The sequence below is a fragment of the Hippoglossus hippoglossus genome, chromosome 3 (assembly GCF_009819705.1).
Source record: "Hippoglossus hippoglossus isolate fHipHip1 chromosome 3, fHipHip1.pri, whole genome shotgun sequence".
Classification (NCBI taxonomy): domain Eukaryota; kingdom Metazoa; phylum Chordata; class Actinopteri; order Pleuronectiformes; family Pleuronectidae; genus Hippoglossus; species Hippoglossus hippoglossus.
This window is the reverse complement of record NC_047153.1, coordinates 29,269,501-29,277,772: the sequence shown is the minus strand read 5'-3', so window position 1 is coordinate 29,277,772 and position 8,272 is coordinate 29,269,501. Positions and strand designations below refer to the sequence as shown.

The window sequence follows — 8,272 nt, the reverse complement described above, 5'->3', positions numbered from 1 at the left end:
AACTTTGGCAGACAACACATCAACAACAAGACCTTGAAACCCACAAGTGTTAATAGAAAGCTTTAAGAACACATACAAATACTGTGATGAAACTAAGCATTTGAAGCATGAGGCGTTACAAACTGCTGTTGTTCTTTAGTCGTGCAAGCTTTTACATGAGGGTGGTGTGGGAGGGGGGTCATCAAAAACATCTAGGGTCAGGGTCTGTGGACCATGAAAATTGGGGGCACACTTCATGGAAGTCTGGTCACATCATCTTAGTCCACAATGGTTTGAATCCTTTCAGGTCTCTGAATCCTGCTGAGCTTCAAAGTGATGTCATTCTTCTCATCATGCTCACACAGCATCTTTACACTGACTTTAAAAAAGTGACTCCACAGGATATTAGTTTATAATATCAAGTGTTCCACACTTCACTGACAGAAAATGGGTGACACCTGTAATGGCAATTTCTATTTAATAAGTCATAAACATCTCAGTTCCTAAAGCAACACCCATAACTGTTAAGTTACCTCATAGAAACGCATTTGTTCATACTTCTTCTACATACATGTCTGTTCTTACATTAAACATCACCCAAATACAGAAATTGCCATCACACACCCAAACTTTACAAGGGAACCTTAAAAGATGACTCAGATTGATGTGGCGTTCAGTGGTTATATTCTTCGGTTCCTCAAATTCCTTAGGTCATCTGTTCATTTTTGATTCTCTCGTCACCATGGAGAATTCTAAATAATTAAATACTTTCATAATAATTTATCAGATTTTAAATGCACCAAACATTTTACAGGTAAATATGAAACAGAAGCATTTTTCTTAAGGTTACTACAAGCATGTTCTCCACACAGTATTAGCGACAAAATCAACATAACAAAAGATGGAATCTGTGCAAATCAACTGGGTTACTCTGGATACAGTGAGAGATTGTGACACTGAAACAAATGAGAAATACAAAATGATTTGGGTTGGTGGGATTTTCAATACCCATCAATTCACACTACTGCTGTTAGGACTGTAATCCGTGGCATACAATACACTGTACTTAAACTTGTTCTCATACCTAACATATATATTACAGTATTCCCTTAGCTTTATTCAACATCACATATACATGAATGCACTGTGCTCATTAAGAAACTGTGACCTACGCCTTAGAAAGAATTCAAGCAGCTGCCCCAGCTTCTGAAGGGCAGATAGGAAAGGCGTTGTCTTGTCTGGAAAATGCGCATGCTTACACACAGAACATACAGCCGATAAAGCAGGAACACAATGTTCTCACTCCAATGAACAAAAACACCGTATCTGCAAAACTACTGAAGACTCACAAGGCTTCAGCCGGGTCAAAGCTTGTTTTTAAAACACAAAACCAAACACTGTCAGAAATGAAGATTTGCCCACAATGTGGGCAAATCTGGTCGAAACGGCGGGAAACTGGGTGCGGCTCCTCATCATTGGCGGATTCCAGTACCAAGAGGCTGGGACCACGCCTGCGCACCATCAAGGGAGAGCCAAGTCTAAACCACGGCGACTCCCCCTCGTTATTGACCAATGAAGTTCTACCTACTATTATAATTATTGCACCTGTCGTCTGTTCGGGGCAACTCTTGACTACCCCGTGCTACTGACTTAGCCGAGGCTGTGTATTGAGTGCCCATAGCTATGTGCACATAGCTATGCTGTACCCTTTTCATTGCTTCTGAATAAATACTTGTTGAACCAAACCGAGACCGGCTCTTCTCATATCTCGGGATTAAAGAACACAACAAAAATTGGTGACCCCGACGTGATCCTGAAGAGACGTTTTGACCAGAAAGACCGGAGACCCAAAGGTTGAGGCCGCTCCGATCGATTCACACATACTCACGGGCGCCAAACTAAAAGGTAAGCAGAAACCTGTTAAAACAAATTCTGCATTAGTTATATAGGCATTGATATAGATTGTGAGTGTGCGGAGAGGAGAAAGAAGGTAAAATAATAAAGTTCTGTGTTTTTTGGAAGCAATGAAAGGCTATGTGAAATAAAGGGAATGACCTGTGGGAGGTCTGGGACCCTATGAAAGGGAATGACCTGTGAGAGGTCTGTGCGGGGTTTGGGACCCTGTCTTGGCGCAACAGAAACGAGGTAAAAAGCGAGGTCTAGGACCTGCGCGGGACGGGCGCCACACTTAAAGTCTGTGACGCACGAACCCTTAAAAGTAATTCAGATTGGAGAAAAGACAGACGATTCATGCAATAGATTGCATCCGTGCAACCTAATCTAGGATTAGGGTGTGTTCCTGGAGGAAGGGGCTACCGGCACTGACGAGTGAGGAGCTTAACTAGCCAGACACACCGTTGCTTGAATGGGGCACAAATTAAAAGACGCCAAGGCCATAACATGTTACGAAGACTGACTATGATAAAAAAGACTGACAGAGACCAAAAAAATGACAATATAAAAAATATAAGATTTAAGAGGTCTGAATGTGTGGATATTACTAAATTTCCTATTTTCTCCTTACAATAGTGTTTTGGAGATTGATTGAAGAACTTAAGGTAACTAATATTTAAAATAAAAAATTTAAATTCTTTACATAGGTAAATGAAAAACGTGATGATTTGGGTAATGGAACTGATCTGAGTAGTCCTAATATGAACTCATGTGAAGGAACTATGGTGACACAGCACTAAGTCTGATACAAGTGTGAATGAAAAAGTGTGTGTGGAAAACGAGAGAGAAGGGAATTAGGAAAAGATAAAAAGAGGAAAGTCACCCGGCTGACAGAGACAGAATAAATAAGGAAAAAAGAAAAATAGAGCGAGGCCGCCATCTGGTGGCGGATAAAAGGAAGTACAACTAGAGGCGGAGTACGCCTGCCATCTGGGGGCTGATAAAGGGTATTACAGCTAGGGATAAAACAAGGTCCACCTGGGGGAGACCAAAGGACATTACAGCTCGGGTTACAACTGGTTTGACATCATTGGATTGGCTTGTGTTTTTATTTTTATTTTTTTTTAACATTTTTTAAAATTATTTAATTTTTTCCACTAAGAGACAAATGATGACGGGAACTTTTTACAGTTAGAGATACACACCCCTGACATACCAACACGACCAACCCCGACCCACACAGATACACACACATTACAGCAACGTGTCATAGCACTAGCATGTCACAACACCTCACTCGTCGTGGGTTGAAGCACTGCCCTTGGCGCTCATGTCAATAAGAAGTTCATCCAATGGTGTCACCCATCCATCCCCACATGAGCTCTCACAGGACGGCCCATGCCAGGGCCTCCTCGAGACCCTGGGTATGGACCCGGGTTGGATGTATGTCAGGAGAAATTGACTGACTACATGAAAGCCTTAACTAACTTTACTGAAGTTGTCTGCACAGGTCCAGGCGGCTGCCGGACGTTCTGACGAGACCCCCACGGAGAAAGTGGCCCGACCCTAGGTGGACAGGACCTTGGGAGGTAACAGAGTGTACCTCACATGCAATCCGAGTAAAAAAAAAACAGGAGCAATTTGGCACCACCTCACACATTGTGTACCCGCTGACCCACCTTCTCGGTCTTTACGAGAAGTAGCCACTGATTTGGCCGACTCCTCCTCAAAATCTTAAAGTAATACGTTGACCACAAAAGGAGGGTCTATCTGTATGTCTTGTCTTGATTATTTCCAAATATAAGCTTGTATACTGTACTTTAAACTCAGCTACGCACCTCTGAGTTCCATATGAGCAAAGAGAAACATGCAGATAATGTAAATGACGATGGAGATAGCAGGACTTCACCCCTGTGGGTGAGGCCATCAATTTATTTTTTTTTTCTACCTGAGACAAATCCCTACTGCTTTCCATGATTTCTGTTACAAGTGTGATTTCTAGTAATCAGACAGTGAATTCTTATAATTCTAATAAATGTGTTTCCGTTGCTTTAACTCCATAGATAATTAAGACATTCTAAATGATTTACAAGACTGTTGATTTTTTTGTGACGAATTCTATATAATACTTTGTAATGAATTCAAATATTTAATTCCCAGTTTAACTTTATGTTTGAGCACATCTTTTGTTTAATCAATTTTAGTGCTCCTATTTGACATGATTATTAAACTGTTCTTATCCCAAGGTTGTGAAGGTAAAAAGTTCAGTTAGTAATTGTCCCAATAATTTTGGAATTGTACAATATGAATGTTTGGTATTTTAACAATTCAATTGGAGAAGCAGTTTACTGAGCTGGTAACATATATCCTGTGTCAAATGTTTTTATGTATTCAAGAGCAATTCTCGTTAATGGGACTAGAGAGTCCATCTTATCTGGTATTTTAGTTGGAGTTGTTTATTTTATTTATGTTTTTTTTATTGTTTTATTAGATGTTTGTTTTATTTGTTTTGTTTATGTTTTATTCAAACAAGGATATTTTAATATTTCAAAATTCAAATTCAAATGTCAGACTGAATAATGTTCATTGCTCTTTGAAAAGGTGAACTTGCATGATTATGTTATAATATAATTTTTCCTAAAATGGTTTTAGAGTTATGACAATATATAATCCAACAAAATTTGCTATTGAGACCACCAACCATAATATTTTTTATAGTGCACAAAATTAGAGGGTTCCTTGCACTGTTACACATATCCAAGCAAAATTGGTTACTGTGAAATGATATATCCTTAACTGATATATCCTTAACTGAATAGAGATCGAATTTGGAGTGAAACATTAAGAAAAGCTGCTGAACACTCAGAGTTCAGAGGGATGGAGGTCAGGTACTCATCTATTGTGCAGGTTCTACTACATATTTCTATCTTCAGGGAGCCTGTTTACTGGTTTCCTAGATATTCATGATCCAAATGTAAAATGACACTTTTCTTTGCATGAGCCCTCTGACATGAACAGATTAACGGCTCTCAATGACTGGCACATGACAGTTTTATGCTCAAAGCACCTTCACCACCAGATCCCCAGACACTGGAGATGGTACCGAAATGGTCGGATGTTGGCCTGCTTCAGAGTACCTGAGCCATGGTGCAGAGTAAAGAAGACCGACTGAATCCATCTGTCTGTTAACAAGAGTGAAGCAATTTCCACACAGAAATTCTTTATTTATTTAATTTTCTTTATTTTTAGAATTGGAAGATAAAGACTACTTAAGAATTTTACTTGAGATTTTCACCCTTAGATATAATATGTGCTGACATTTTGCAAATAAATTTTGTATCTGATGTTGTGATCATTTTATGATCAAAAGGTAGGAATGTAATGGAAACATTTTACCATTATACCACACTAAATATTATCTCTGCTTATGCATACTATTTCTACTTGTGTAACTGCCAAAATGACATCAGAGCCACAAATCTGAGACTGTGCTCGTCTCCCCCAACAAGACCCCGAAGAGGCCTTCAGCATGTGTCTGTGTCTTATCTTCTGGATTTTAATATTCACTCAGTCCACACACGTAGTTCTCACAACACATAGTTCACACACACACACACTCACACAGTTCAACTCTTCACACACACACACATCTCTTCATTGCATCTACATAAAAAGCATACGCCTGCAACTGTTGCTTTGTCATTACAAATGCAGTGTGCTACCCAAGGGAATGAATGTGATAAAATGGCCAATGAATGTGAACGAACAGATAAATCTGCACAGAAAAAGTTTTCTTTGTATCCTACAGTGCCTCAGTGTGTCAGAGTGGACCACGATCTCGACTGTGCCCTTCTTCAGAGACCTGAAGTGGCTTCAGCCCCAGCCGTTGACCTCCGCCCTGTATTCCTCCATGAACAGAACAGCAGAACGAGGTGCAGCTGCTCAGGCAGATTTGAGGAGGGGGGCCAGGAGAGAGCGGTGGAAACTCTGATTCTTTCAACGCCTGAGATACATGGTATCGCACCCACACCACACATACATGAAAGTGACACACCAAATGTCACTGACACACACACATTGATATTAGAAGCAATCACATGCTTAGAAATGAAAAATGACTTTTCTGCATTGTACATCACATGTTCATATGGTTCCTGATATCATATATAAAAAACAATGGTTTAGAGATGAATGCAAAATGATAAACCTTTGATAACACGTTTTGTGGAACACAGGCCCCAGAGGTTACACCCACAGATACAATGCACAAACCCCCTTAGGACAGCTCCAAAGAAACATCACCCTCACCCGGAGGATCACGTCTGCCGGCTCCCCCGACAATAGACTCTTAGACATCTCCACTATAACAAATTGACTAAAAAAAGCGGCACTGACAATCCTTATTATTTTGTTTTAGGAGTAGAAATGACAGGAGCTGACCCCATGGGCATCGTTGGGGTAGACGTCCGTTCCTCCTCCCCTAGAACTCAGCCTTCCCCTTCCCCGTCTGATAACTCTACTACTAGCTCCACAAACTCTCCCCCTGAATCCACCTCACCACTACCATCCCCACCCAGCTCCCCTGCGGTACAGTATTAGGACGCAAGTACCGTTGAAGATGTGGTAGAAATAGAGACTGGATACACTGATGAAAACATATGGCTAAAATGGGTCCATTTTACTGCCCGTTCCCAAAACCTCACTAATTATATAGGTCTGCAGTCAGCCCCGGCCCACCTTAACCACCACCCCGGCCCCCCCTACTGATAGACTCGGATTGACCCGGTTTTGATTGCATGTATGGCTTACACATGGAAGCCAGTCCCGCCAAATGTTCTACTCTCAGTCATCTCTTTCCCCCGGCGCCAAACAACACGCTGCCCCCTATATTTACTCCAGTAAAGGGAAATTACACGTGTCTGACTAAACAAGGTAACTCATCTCACAGAGAGGTGGGTTTCAATGCGCCCTCCTGGTGTTCTAGAAACATCAATGTTACCGACTGGCACAACGCCACACAGCTGGAGTGGGCCCGCAGTGACCTCTTCTGGTACTGTGGAGGGAAACGCTTGAGGAACCGCCTTCCTTCAAACTGGAAGGGTTCCTGCACACTTGTTCAATTGGCCATGCCCTTGACTATCCTCTCTCCCCGCCCAGGACAACCCACTAGCACCCGCCGACGAAGAACAACGCATTTTGACTTAAATAGGGACAAATTGCAGCGGGATTTGAGTCTATCTGGATATGGGTAACTCCCAACAAAAACGTGGATCGCATTAACTACGTCCATTTCAATCTCCAACGCCTCACCAACCTTACTCGAGACGCCATAACAGGCCTATCCGAACAGCTCGCCCCTACTTCCCTTATGGTCACACAGAACCGAATGGCCCTAGACCTCGTACTGGCAGAAAAAGGTGGTGTGTGCACTATGATAGGAAGTTCTTGTTGTACATTTATCCCCAGCAATACCGCCCCTGATGGCTCGGTGACCAGGGCCCTCTCTGCCTTACACACCATGGCACAGGACATGGCCGCAGACTCTGGAATTAACAAGCCCCTAGATAGCTGGATGAACACTGCATTCGGCAAATGGAAAGGGCTAATTGCATCCTGCCTCCTCTCCCTAGCTATCTTTGCAGCTATCCTAGTCACCTGTGGCTGCTGCTGCATCCCTTGCTTTAGGACCTTGCTCAGCAGACTCATCACCATGGCTCTGACCAAGGAAAACATGCCCCATCCCCCACCCTATCAGTTGCCTTTGATGATGATGATGATGATGATGGGTTTGCATTGGATGAGATGGAGGTTGAGGAGTTCGTGGATGATCCCCAGTAAGTTGTTCACACCATAAAATGGTGTGAAAGGAGGGATTTGTTAGGACTGTAATCCGTGGCATACAATACACTGTACTTAAACTTGTTCTCATACCTAAAATATATATATATATTACAGTATTGCCTTAGCTTTATTCAACATCACACATACATGAATGCACTGTGCTCATTAAGACACTGTGACCTATGCCTTAGAAAGAAATCAAGCAGCTACCCCAGCTTCTGAAGGGCAGATAGGAAAGGCGTTGTCTTGTCTGGAAAATGCGCATGCTTACGCACACAGAACATACAGCCGATAAAGCAGAAACACAATGTTTCTCACTCCAATGAACAACAACACTGTATCTGCAAAACTACTGAAGACTCACAAAGCTTCAGCCGGATAAAGGCTTGTTTTTAATACACAAAACCAAACACTGTCAGAATGTGAAGATTTGCCCAGCTACTATCAAAGGAGGGACGAACCTGGGAGCGGCTCCTCATCATAGGTGGATTCCAGTTCCAAGATGCTGGGACCACGCCTGTGCACCAGCAAGGGCGAGCCAGGGCTAAGCCACGGTGAC

The 8,272-nt window shown here is 42.3% G+C and overlaps 1 long non-coding RNA gene across 1 annotated transcript; it reads right to left on the bottom strand.

The window, feature by feature from the left end:
* Nucleotides 1-31: 31 nt before the first annotated feature.
* On the bottom strand, nt 32-1,001 carry LOC117759536. Its single transcript, XR_004613500.1, has 2 exons — nt 604-1,001; nt 32-437 (listed from the first exon to the last, which is right to left on the bottom strand). It is a non-coding gene; the product is annotated as an uncharacterized LOC117759536 (long non-coding RNA).
* Between the last annotated feature and the right edge of the window lie 7,271 nt (nt 1,002-8,272).